The 12,314-nt window shown below is 44.9% G+C and overlaps 1 protein-coding gene across 7 annotated transcripts in view; it reads left to right on the forward strand.

Moving 5' to 3' along the window:
• PRLR (prolactin receptor) overlaps positions 1-12,314 on the forward strand; it is a 117,405-nt gene that overhangs the window by 30,986 nt on the left and 74,105 nt on the right. For 4 of the 7 annotated variants that reach the window (XR_013843350.1, XM_079994806.1, XM_079994808.1 and 1 more), the window contains exon 1: positions 1,749-1,953. The exons of 2 other annotated variants lie outside the window; for them this stretch is intronic. The gene's annotated coding sequence lies outside the window, so the exon portion shown is untranslated. Of the gene's footprint in view, positions 1-1,748; positions 1,954-7,365; positions 7,524-12,314 lie in introns of those variants that run through there. One more of the 7 variants, XM_079994809.1, reaches the window with a different exon arrangement.

Consider the following 12,314-nt stretch of genomic DNA (forward strand, 5'->3'; position numbering starts at 1 on the left):
AAAACCAATATTTATAAGACATAATCTAAAACATCAATAAAGCATCTGTAAATACTGGTCAGCTAAAAGACATCTGAAGAGGTTCCTGCCGAATCTTTGCTGGCAGGGAGTTCTATGGGGCAGGGCCTGCCATGCTAAAGACCTGGCCCCTAATGGAAGTCAACCGAACCCCAGAGGCATGGGGAACCACCAGAAGTGCCCCATTGTTAGGAGCAAGCCTGCAATAAATCACACTGTGCAAGCTGGAGTTAACGCTTTATTAGCAAAAATATGTTCTGCACAGTAGTGTCAGGCCTAATGAAAAAAAGCAACTCATTTCTGGTAGGTCTTGTCCGCATGAAGCAGGTGCTAAGACTGAAGGTTCCCACCTCCCCACAGCTGCCTAAGCCCCCTCCTCTCTGTGGTTTTCCCAAGCAATCTGAGACTGCATCTGAACACGGCCAACCTCTCCTTTGCCCTTTTCATGCCTCTTCTGGTTCTGGGAGACAAGACAGGAGGGGAACTGGTCACAGCAGGAGGGGGAGACATCTATGGCATTTCACCAGCCTGACTCATCTCTGCCTCTTGGCCTCTCTCCTGCCAACCTCTTGCTTCAGCTTCTGCCTCTGGTTCTGAACTTCTCCGTACCACAGGCTCTCCCTTCTCACTAAGTCTTGTTACTCCTTCAGCTTCCTCTACCACCTTCCAGTCTTCTTCCTCTTCTCCCTGTGACCACTCATCTTTGTCCCACCACCAATCCCTGGCCTCTGGGCCTTTTCCCCTTGGTGGTTCCCCAGCTGGTTCCTCCCACCATTCCAGTCCATAGCACCCAGCAAAGGATCTCTGTGATTGAGGTGGAGTATGAGAGATCAGCTGATCCTTAGGCCCAAATTATTTAGGGTTTTGTGAATTAACACAAGAACCTTGAACCTGGGCCAGTAGTTTCTGATAGACAGTTCTGGAGAACCAAAAAGCTCACCCACTGATTTGTTACAATTAGGTTGGTCCTACTAATAAAGGTATTATATAGCTGTGGATTTAGCTCCTTTTTCATAATTCTTGGTTGCAAGGAGAGAATCTTCCATGTATACACTTGTATGTGCACATAATATTATTTCAGACTTGCTAATGAACAGGGATTGGAGCGTTAACGTCCTCTGATCCTGCTCCCTTCTTTTCACACTTCTCTATAGGTTCCATGACATCCATATCTGAAAATGGCTACTAGGATACACAATTCTGCTACCTGGGTGAACAAAACTTACCTGATTATCCTGGCAAAAATTCTGTCCAGTGTTGACAGCTGTGGCTGTTTTTCCCCCTCACTGACAGAGTCTCTGCCCAGCCTCTTCAGATAAATTCTAGCCCTGTTCCTTTCACATCAGTGCAAAATGGCACACAAATCACTGTCAGCCCCTTTCAGATTCGAAAGGCTTTGCTATTTCTCATGTGTATGATTTTTCCTGCCGTGCATAGGGACGTCTGCAAGCCCTTTGTAGGGAAAGTACATTGACGGCGAATTTAAAAGCATACACACAAGTTTCTCTTATGCGCTTGGACATAAACACAGGCACCTTAAAAATGTAAATCTGAGGCTGAAAATATGTCTCCATTGCTACATCCATGTAATCTGTCCTCTGTAACCTTGTAAAGCTGTCAGTCTCAGGACATTTAGCATAGTGAAGAAAATCATTGTTTTGCCTGCAGCAAGGAACATTAATGTTGCAATCCTGGCTCCTCCTCCATTTCCCACCGAGATGATTGGCTGAATATCTAAGGCTCTAAGCTCCAAACTGTACAGATTTTCTCATTCTGCCTGTGGCCGTGCTCCTTTCGCTTCTCCTGCGTCTTGCTTTCTCTCTGGATTTACTGAATCAGTTGAAAACTATCTTACCAACACTGGGTTTTAATTTTCCCCGTTCAGGAAGACTTTCCCGAGCTGGCATGGATCGACCTAGACTTTGTTACTCGAGTGTGAGTACTGTGGTTTTAACCTAGTCTTACAGCTGGTCTGTTCCTTTAAATAGAGAGTTTGCCTTTTAAATGTACGTGCAATATAACATGGTCTGTAATTTTACTGACAGAGCAAGGGAAGCTCTTTGTACCTTCATAACACGAATATCAAAGTGTTATGAAACAGCACGGAGTGTGTGTGATCGTCGGCAGCTGGTTAAGGAGCTAATCGTTTGCTAGTTTGGTGAGCTCTGCTAAAAACGGCAGAAAGCAAGGACCTGTTGCTTGAACTGTTTGTGTAATAATTTGTGAGGCTGCATTGACTTCAGTCGTTTGGGAGGCATTTCTGGGTGGTTGTTATTTTTTCTTTAAAAAAACCACATTGTGCCTGTAGGCATCTCGTGATGCCACTCACCTTCTCCACCCCATATGGGTGTCACTTGAACTTGCTGAAACTGCCTTCATGACCTCAGACTTAACAACCGATGAAAATAAGTTGGAGGTGAAAAACACACAGCTCCTCCAAAGGTACATGGGGAACCAACAGCCGCTTTTCACCTCCCCAGTCTGCCCGAAAATTGCAGTCGTCATCAGAGACCTTCCTCCATGTCTCCCCACCTTCTGAGTAGTGACTAGAGAGTGGACCTTTCTGGCCATGGTCCAAGGAATCTACCTCTGCAGATATTTGGGGGACAGGCACAAACCTTTCAGTTTTTCCTGGGCATTCAAGCTACTCTGGAACGCCCTATCTATGGATCAAATGTGCCAGGTCCTAGGGGCCAAGTCACTTCCCCTCCATGTTGTTTTTTTTTTTTTTTTGAGGGGGCTGGGCCCCCTCAATGCTCAGAGGGTGTTCGGCTCCGCCCCCTGGCTCCTTGTGTGACATCACAATGTTGCATTGCGCCCCCTCAATCATCTTAAGAAGATGGCCTCTGCTAGGAATACTTCCAATTCTGCTTAAGTTTTGATGGCCGCCGTAGGCAAATCATTTATAGCTTGCAGTTCTTTCAGTCTTAAGATTGCTGCACCCATGGTTTTTCCCACACACAGAGGCGTGAAGGAGAAAAAGTGTTGGATGCTTGTGTGCATGTCTAATATCATTCATGAAGATACACAGGGAGATACTGATAGACATGCAGACCATTCCTCTGTATCACTTGGAAGGACAGTATCAGTTGAAAATGAATTTTTAGGAAGTTTAAAAACATTCCGGTTTACTTGGGCACCTGATGGCTGAAAATCCTCAGATTATTAGTTCATAGTAGGCGATTGATTTTAGGAAAACTATTTTAATTGTATTGTTTTAGTATGCTTGTCACCCTGGGCTCATTTGAGGGAAGGTGCAGGGTATAAGTTCAAGAAAGAAATACTGCTATTATAATGCAATTTTCTCCCAGAGCATTTTCTGAGCATATTGTTACAACGAAAGGTAGTTCAGCAAACATCTGGCAGGTACCACATTACAGCTCCCATCACCCCAATGGTCAGGGATGATTGCATCTGAAGTCCAACAATATTTGGGGGGCATCACCATTGGCTGCCCCTGCTCTAAATGATGGATGTGCTCCATAAGGTTTGTGGATGGATGTGGGTGTTTGTATGCACACTAGGAATACCCAGACTTCAGTGATTTGTATGTAAGCTTTGAAAAAAGGGAGATAACAGTTCTTACTTAGCTTCAGAGTCCCGCCTTTACTAATATTGTTTCAGGTGATTGGTTTTCTGTTTGAGGTTTCTTTTCCATGTTTCTGCATTAGAACAGTTTCCCTGGGGCCTGGAAAACTTCAGATTTGATTAGATCTCCTTTGAAACATTGTAGCTGAAAAGCCAGATAGAAATGCTGCGATCAATTAAATTAAATTAAATCAAATCAAATCTAAGATGGGACTTTTGCTTACTTTCAAATTACTTGCATTATGGAGTCTTCTTGTTTTTTTTTTTAAAGAGGTGATATAATGATAATATGATAAGTAAGTTTGATTTAGAATGATTAAATTGAACTTTCGTTACACTAGGGGGAATTTTTTATGGCATATCAGTTGCAATGTAGGAAGGTAATAATGACATGGACTGGGCATTTCCACAAGAGATTTAAAAATGCATCTGAGCCTCTCTTGTACTGTTCTAGGTGTGAGTGTTACTGTGGGGTGGAAGAGACGAGGAATATTGGGTGTGTGATCCAGTCAATATGTATCTAACTTTGTGGTGCAGGCATTCTAGATCAATTGGCATGAATCTGATTTAAATCTCATCTGTAGGCAAGGGAAGATTGCTTTAAGGCAGGCATAGGCAAACCCGGCCCTCCATATGTTTTGGGACTACAATTCCCATCATCCCTGACCACTGGTCCTGTTAGCTAGGGATCATGGGAGTTGTAAGCCAAAAACATCTGGAGGGCCGAGTTTGCCTATGCCTTTTTTAGGGCTCCTTAACACAACCTGCTTATTGTGCATGCATCCTGATTTACTAGCTCAAAGCTCATGCAGAGGTTAGACTGTGTCTAGACTTTACTGAGCATTTGTTCTGATTTGATTGTGGCGAGGTTCCGCAGGGATGGTTAGACATCCTGATTTGCAAGTCTGATGGTTATACATTTTCTCATTAACCATCCATTCATCCTACACTTTTCTGTGTTCTTCCTCAACACTTTCTTAACCACAAAGAATCCATGTCTGTCTTTTTTCAAAAGTGGATTTGTTCTGCTAGGGCGACAAAGCACTTTATTCCACGTTAATTGTGCCAACCTACCATAAATTTCGGGACGCAGGTGGCGCTGTGGGTTAAAGCCTCAGCGCCTAGGACTTGCCGATCGAAAGGTCGGCGGTTCGAATCCCTGCGGCGGGGTGCGCTCCCGCTGCTCGGTCCCAGCGCCTGCCAACCTAGCAGTTCGAAAGCACCTCCGGGTGCAAGTAGATAAATAGGGACCGCTTACCAGCGGGAAGGTAAACGGTGTTTCCGTGTGCGGCTCTGGCTCGCCAGAGCAGCGATGTCACGCTGGCCACGTGACCCGGAAGTGTCTCCGGACAGCGCTGGCCCCTGGCTTCTTAAGTGAGATGGGCGCACAACCCCAGAGTCTGTCAAGACTGGCCCGTACGGGCAGGGGTACCTTTACCTTTACCTTTACCATAAATTTCCAGCACGTGCTTCCTTGAATGCCTCCTGTGAAATGCTGTCTGCCTGGGGGTGACCTTAGAGGACGTCAATGCAATGCTTCCAATTGTACCTTCCTTCAATTGCAGTGTTTTGACAAGTTGCAAGGAACAGCAGCTGGGGAAAGGGGTTGCGGGGGGAATGTGGCGGGTGCGGGAAGGGTTGAGCACCCTTCTTCCCACTGGCTGCTTTCCCCCTGCAAATCGCTTTCTGCCTCGCCCTGACCACCATGGCTTTGCAACTGTCCCCAAGCCTGTGTCTATTTGCTCCTATCAAAGAGGTGTTCGAAAATATATGCGTCGCATCAGTGCACTCTGGAGACAGTGGTGGGATTAGCGGCAGGTCCCTGTTGAGTGCATCAGATGAGAAATGTGGATTGTCTAAACCACTGAGCCTCTTGGGCTTGCCGATCAGAAGGTCGGCGGTTCAAATCCCCATGAGAGTGAACTACCATTGTTCTGTTCCAGCTCCTACCAACCTAGCAGTTCGAAAGCACATCAAAGTGCAAGTAGATAAATAGGTACCACTCCGGTGGGAAGTTAAACGGCATTTCTTTGTGCTTCTCTGGTTTCGGTGTTCCGTTGTGCCAGAAGCGGCTTAGTCATGCTGGCCACTTGACCCGGAAAAACTGTCTGTGGACAAACGTCGGCTCCCTTGGCCAGTAAAGCCAGATGAGTGCCGCAACCCTAGAATAGTCTGTGACTGGACTTAACTGTCAGGGGTCCTTTACCTTTTTTTTTTTAATGTATGAAATGGCCCTTAGGGAATCAGATGCAATTGTGTGATGCACAGGATTGCTGCAGCCTATCACTTGCTGGATAGCATTGCAGGGGGTTGGGGTGTGTATGAGTCTGCAATGTCTCTTCCTGCCCTGCCCTGTCCTGCCATTCATAGTCTGTGTTATGAGATGTCTTCAGGGGATGGGAAGAGTAACTCTCACCGCCACCATTTGTGCCTCTGATGTTCATTACTTCTGCAATTCGTATATCAGCTCTGTAAGGTAGGTCACTGATATTATTCCCATATTGCAGATGGGAGAGCTAGTACTGAGGCTGAAACATAGTGCCTTGCCTAAGGATAGTGGCAGAAGTCAGAGTTAAGCTGGATTTCCTGTGCCACAAAGTTGCTGCTATGCTGCACAAGGGCTGCAGGGAGCTGATGCATTTGGGCCCACCTCAATCTTTTGTTTTTTCTGAGGAGCCAGCCCCCCTCCCCCATTATTTTAAATTTTGTTTTTATTAAATATTTAATTGGGTTACAAAAGTACATAAGGCATCTGTTTTCCGTTCATAGAATCCTTTCTACAGATCAGTTATATTTGATGTGAGACATTAATGTTTCAAACAGTATAAGGCTTGGGGGAGAAGAGAGGTGTGGGGAGAGAGAAGGGGGTGAGGGGGAATAGTATATGGTGTATGTCAAAGGTTTCGGTGTCCGCGTCATGTGGGTAGGTTCTTTTTCTATTCATTTGTTTTCATTGGCGTTAAGAGAAGTTGGGGACCCAGGACCTGGTTGCTTGCCTTCAGTTGACTGCAGTGTGTGAGAAGGAGGGGTTGTTGGGTCAAGTTAGCTATATCAATGCTGGGTTGCTGTGGGTTCCTGTTGTCGTCTTGTTGGGCTGTGTATGCAGTAAAGAGGAATCCTCTTGTATGGGTCCCCTTGCTTGTTTCAATGTGTTGATTAGCTTTTCTAGTAGGGCTGTTTACCATACAGTTTGGTACTGGTGGTCCATGTTCACTCCTAACTGGTCCCTCCAGTGTCTGATTATGATGCTCCTGGCTGCTGAAAGCAGGTTGCTTATGAGTACATTGCAGTGTGAGTGTGCATTATGGTCTTTGGAAATATTCAGTAGAGCCCCTCCTGCATCGTTGAGGCTGAATACAGAGCCATTGCACATACGACTTCAGGGCACTGTGTGGGGACCCCTCAATATTCTTGGGACTATGGCGTTTGTGATGCCGCGCAAGTTATTGAGCAATGTGAAACTGCATGATGACACCAAACATGCATCATGCACGTGTGAATCAGGCATACATCATGTGTAGGCAGCCCCACTATCATCTTCTCCACAGGCAAGCCTCCAAGTTGCAGAATATCACGAGACTCTTTCAGCCTTGTTTTGAGAGATGAGTCCCCTAGTGCGGAGACACTCCCTTTCTCCAGGGCAGAAGAGTGGATTGCCTACACCACACAAACAAGTCTAAGCAGTGAGCAATATCTGGCATGTAAATGTGCAATGAATGCCATCACCTACCATGTGTTTCAAGCTGGCACTGCTGCCAGATCAAACTGATACCTAGATGAGCCACGGGCATCCTATATGTGGTTTATCACACTCATTTAAAATGAGTTCATCTGAGGATTTGGAGCTGCAGGTCCTGCAACCAGTTGATTATAGGACTTGAAGGGAACGGATTGAAGGAGCTGGGTTGAATGGGAAGGTAAAAGTATTTCCATTTTTTGTTTTTATGTACACATGGGCTGGAAATGTTGCTGTTGTTTTGATGTTAAATGTATTACCTGCCATTCACCACCAGGTTAAGATTACCGTATTTTTCGCTCCATAAGATGCACTTTTTTCCTCCTAAAAAGTAAGGGGAAATGTGTATTTGTCTTATGGAGCGAATGGCGCTGCACTGCTCTCCCTCTCTGTGCAGCGCCCCTTCAGCGAAGCGGGAGGAGAAACGGAGCCCCTTCTGTTTCTCCTCCTGCTTCGCTGGAGAGGCGCTGCACAGAGAGGGCCACCTTAACCTCACTGGGTTGTTGTGAGGTTGTTGTGTGATAGCCCTTATTTAGCCTCCTGAGCAACTTGACAAAGAGACAGGAGAACATTATTCTTGTTTTCCCTCTTCAATCAGTCTTGGATTCCATCACTGCCCAAACCATGTGCCTCTGTCTCTCCAAACGGCCAGATGATCCCATTTTTTTTCCTGGGGCTTTCTGTGAGAGAATGAAATCCAAGCACTGATGCCTGTTAAAATGCTTCTCCTGTTCACTTGCAAAATCAAGCTTTTGAAAAGAGGCTCTACAGAAATAAAAGATTCAGAATATTTTTCTTGTTTTCCTCCTCTAAAAACTAGGTGCGTCTTATGGTCGGGCGCATCTTATACAGCAAGAAATACAGTAGTTTAGATCTCACAGATGTAGAACTTGGAAGTGGGGAAGTACCGTTCCATTTTGGAGATGGCAAAGTGCTGGTCTCGGTGGAATATTTGCTTCCGAAGGATACTTCCAGACTGTTGCTGTGTTTGGGTGGAGTTCAGTCACATACCAGCAAATTTAGGTTGTGCAATTAAAGCTGGTTTCAAGCTCTTGCACAACAAAACTGCCCAAAAGGTGAGACTTTTTGCAATAAGGAAGGTGATGAGGAAAATGCACCGGAAAGTGGGAAATAAAGTAGCTTTGACTCAACGTCTTCTAAACTCCCCACAAACAAATCAGGATGAATTCTCAATGAACAGGTCACCTGGAAGCAACCCAAGTGTCTCTGGGAATCAGGCGGTAGCCACCTTGAGGGAGCTATCCCCAACAAATGTGAAATGTACCCCTCTTCTATATAGAATGCCTCTGGCTTGGTATAGCTGAAACACTATGTTTCTGAAAACCATATCTCTGCCCAACAGATACGGTTTTGCCTTAAGGCAAAATAGTACATACTCCATATTACTCTTTTCCTTCTCCATTCTTAAGTGTGCCTTTGTTGTGCCCTGCAGCACAGCAAGGCCCCACCAGAGCGTAAGGCAGGGCAAATTTCAGACAGGAGGCAAATCGCAGTGCAAAGAATCATGCTGCGTTCTGGGGGATGCGGAGCTGTGAAGTTGCTTGGGCAAGTCACAAGCTGAAACGGAGCCTTTCTATGGTAGCAGGTGCAGTCTAATGGTTCGCACCACCTGTCCTGGGAGATGCCGCTCTACTGAAAAGTGAGCATCCTTCTCCAGTAACCTTCTACTGCAACTAAGCAGGAAAGCCTCAGGTCTTCCTTCTGCAGTGGAGTCATCTGAGTCAGATGATGGCAGTACCACATTATCCAGCTGGGGGGGGTGGAGATGGTCTTGCATGCCTTTCCCCTTCCACTTCAGAGTCCTCCCCTTCCTCCCCGTAATATCTTAGAATTGTAGAGTTGGAAGGGACCATGAGGGTCATGCATGAATCTTTTTTCCCAGTCTGGGGCTCAAACCCAAGGCCCTGAGATTAAGAGCCTCATGCTCTACTGACTGAGCTAGATGAGGGGATATTACTCCAGGGTCATGGCAGCCTTCTTGGCACAACAAGCGCAGCATGTTCCCTTGTCTGGCTGCCTGTTTGACAGGGTCTTTAAGTGCTCTCCAGCATGGGATCCCTTCGTTTTCATTGGAACAACTTACATCCTTTGTCACAGATGGGTGAGCTGGCACTTTTGTGTAATAAAGAGATTTTGCTGGAAGGAGTCCAGCACAGTGGATGAGCTAGATTGCTCTGCTTCTGGATGGCCTGTTTTTCCCATTAATTACGGGCCAATCAGTTTATGCAAAATATGAAAACATTGGCTGGCAAGGAATTGCTCTGCTCTTCCACCTCACTGCTAACAATATTGACTCTGACTGTCAAGAAGACAAATCCCTTACAGGAATCTTCCATAATTAAGGCTATATATTTCTTTAGTTTAACGATCTACTGGATCGGCACTAGGGACAGAGGAATCTCTCGATTTCACTTCTCCTAGTTTCTCACTTTTCCAGTCTTAAATCCAGGTCTCCACATTTCTGCGTCAGTTTGCATTTTTAAATTCATCAGTATTTTAGTGCAAAATTCATTTGATACACATTTTGTTGCAAACAATATTTCCTAATGCATTTCCATTAAGATGCACATTCTTGTACACATTACTTTGTTGGAGAACTGCACCAAAAAATTTGGAGAAGTGCATGTTTTATTTTTTTTAAGGAGAGCTGTGTTTTGGTCCACTGTTTTGGAAAGCACAAATTAGGCAGGTTTACATTAAAATCATACCCAAACCAAATTTCTACCCCATTTGCTAGTCAACACTAAGAGGCCCTTCCTATATTTATGTCAGGATCCATACCACTTATTTTCTCCCAGTTCTGATAAGAGTATGGTAATGGCTGCAGAGGAAATGAAGAAAGATCAGAAAGATTGCAGGAAGTCGGTAGATCAGTCTGACTTTTTAACCGGAAGGAGTATGAAAATCAGGAAATTGTAAAGAGTTGAGGCCTGAAAGAAGGATGAACTGTGTCCTTATGTTGAAGCTTGTGGATATATGATCAACTTGGGGCATTACAAAATACAATTAAGAATTTTGAAATGTATTTCACCACATAATCTCAAATACAGCTTTGCTGCTAATTATACTGGGGTATATTTGTCTTTTTCCCTTTTAGAGGTTCTAATATATTTTGACTAAGAACTCCTAAACTGCCTCCTGAACTAAAGAACTAAAACTGCCGGCCAGAGGGCCTCCTGCCTTCCCCTGGAGCCCCATAAAGGAGCCTTTTGTTTTAAATAAACACTGCCAATACCAATTTATCACTGCTGTTGATGAAAGAGACATTTGGCTCAGTTCACAAACCAGTTAGGCAGAAGCATTTGAGTTCAAGCCAGATTAATTACATCTGTTGACTTCAAGTGATGATATTGCCACTGTATTTTGGACAGCCCAGCATATGAGGCAGACCAAATCATTTTCAGCCCCAAAACAAGAGGACAAAACTAGGTAGCCTCCCAGAACTTCCCCACTGTTGATGTGATATCGGATCAGATTCGGTGGGGGGAACGGGAGCAAACAAAGGAAATTCAGGAATTGCTCCTTCCACTTCTGTTCGCAATAACTTCTAATGCTGGTTTTTCATTCAGAAAACACCAGTTGAGATGCTATCCATGTATCTCCTACATGTTGTCTAGTTTAACTTGTTTGAGGATTAAGTGCTCCGGCAGCTTGTTAGCATCCTTTGCCATCCTATTGTGATGATCACTGAACTCCCACCAGTCTGATTTGCTCGCTCCATGTCAGGCAGGTGTGGCTAATAATCCCTGTGGCTCTTCAGATGTCCCTGAACTACAACTCCCATCAGCCTCAACCAGCTTGGCCAGCCATCCTATTAGGAGGCTTGTTCCTCATTGTTTTATTTACTATTGCTGCATTTTACTCCCAAGAAGAGCCACGTGTCAGATTCCCCCCCCCCACCGCCTCAGGTGTTAAAACGATTTAGCTAACCTTGTGCACCATTTGACCTGGACCTTGGACAGAGAAACCATCTCTGCTTTTCTGCTTCTGGCAGCATAATGTTCTTGGCTTGGCTTGGACTCGCAGGGTGGCGCAGGTCTAACCAAACACCGAAAGATACTAATACAGGTTGGTCATTCACATTTTCACTCACAATAAGCTGCACTGAGTGCAGTAGAGCCAGCTTCCTAGTACATGTGCTTAGGACTGAGCAGCTTATAGAGCAGGCATGGCCAAACGTGGCCCTCCAGTTGTTTTGGGACTACAGTTCCCATCATCCCTGACATCTGGTCCTGTTAGCTAGGGATGATGGGAGTTGTAGTCCCAAAACAGCTAGAGGGCCATGTTTGGCCATGCCTGCTGTAGAGCTTTTTGCTTGATTTGATTTTGAGCAAGGCAAATACAGTAGTTACTCTAGACTTTGGGGGGAATCTAGATATCTTTCGTGGAGAAAGCATTTCTGTGATCTGGAAATGTAGGCAAGAAAATCGCATTCCTTTGCAATTTACTATTATTTATGTATCATTATTATTTATTAAATTCGTATACTGCCGTATAATTGTAGACTTCAGTACAGTTCACAACATAAAATCACAATATAAAAAAGAAAACATATTATGAAACCAAAAACAAACCAATAAACCTCCCCTTCCACATTTTAAAACCCTCCCCACTCCATAATTCTACTAGTGAGTGGAGTGTTAATGCCTCAAGCACCTATTGGATGATGCCTGTGATGTCACAGATGATCGGTGCTATAAACATCCGCTCACATTTAAATACCTGTGCTATATTACAGCAGGGATGGGTAACCTGTGGTCCTCCAGATGTTGCTGAACTCCATCAACCCCAGCCAGCCAATGGTCAGGAATGATGGGAGCTGGAGTCCAGTAATATCTGGAGGACCACTAATTTCCCATCTCTATTTTACAGGTTTAAATACTCCACCACTAGCACACTGCAATGTGCTGGTATCCTCTCTCAGAGTGGGAAGGTACTGTGTTAGCTGGAT

Source organism: Podarcis cretensis (genome assembly GCF_951804945.1).
Source record: "Podarcis cretensis genome assembly, chromosome: 11".
NCBI lineage: Eukaryota > Metazoa > Chordata > Lepidosauria > Squamata > Lacertidae > Podarcis > Podarcis cretensis.